We start from the raw sequence: 828 nt of genomic DNA on the forward strand, positions 1-828 counted from the left end.
CTCGCCCCTTACCTGCTGATACAAACCTTGCCATTTCTAAAATTCTGCTCTTCATGGACACACATCTGGATCCTCCTCTCTGACTCCTGTTCCCCAGACCTTAGAACAGGTCCCCGTCATATGTCCTTCATTTTAATGTACTTTCCATTCCCCAATTGTTCCTATATACCACTGAGAAACTATTACAAGCTCAGATATGTGGGGGACAATTTCTGTAGGACTTTCAAAACAGGGTAACTGCTTCTTTGTATGGTCAGCCCCGTCGCCAATCAAATTCTCATGTCCTTACCGATTTCCAGAATAAGCAAAATGAGAATCCTTATAGTGCCCCCCCATCCCAGTACAAGGTCATCCAGTGTATCCAAAGAGTCCAGCATTTCCTAATAGAACCCCCAGATTACTTTGCTAACTGATAAAAGCAGAGTTACATTCCTGTTATCAGGCTCATAGTACAGAAGATTATACATCCCTACTCCCTCTGCCCTCCAGGTCTCTCCCCTGGTAAACACAAATATCTCTACTAGATCAACCATATTCCTGCTTCCCAACCTCTTTCTTTTGTTCAGGGCAATGGGCAGGGTTTGAGTATGTCAACATTGGAGTTTCTGGGTTCCCTGGAGAGTTGTATTAATTACAAATTGGGAGACCACTCTGGCCCCAGTAAGAGCAATGCCACAATTGAAATCTCCTCTCTGATTATTAAGGGGGGCCGGGATTTGCTGGAAGACATAGGTCCAGGAAAGAATGTGAAAAGGGACATAGGTCCCGGGACATAGGTCCAGGAAAGAATGTGAAAAGGGTGCTGGAAAGAAAGAGCAAAGCCTGTAG

The sequence above is a fragment of the Galeopterus variegatus genome, unplaced genomic scaffold (genome assembly GCF_000696425.1).
Source record: "Galeopterus variegatus unplaced genomic scaffold, G_variegatus-3.0.2 Scaffold344, whole genome shotgun sequence".
In the NCBI taxonomy this organism is placed as follows: Eukaryota; Metazoa; Chordata; class Mammalia; order Dermoptera; family Cynocephalidae; genus Galeopterus; species Galeopterus variegatus.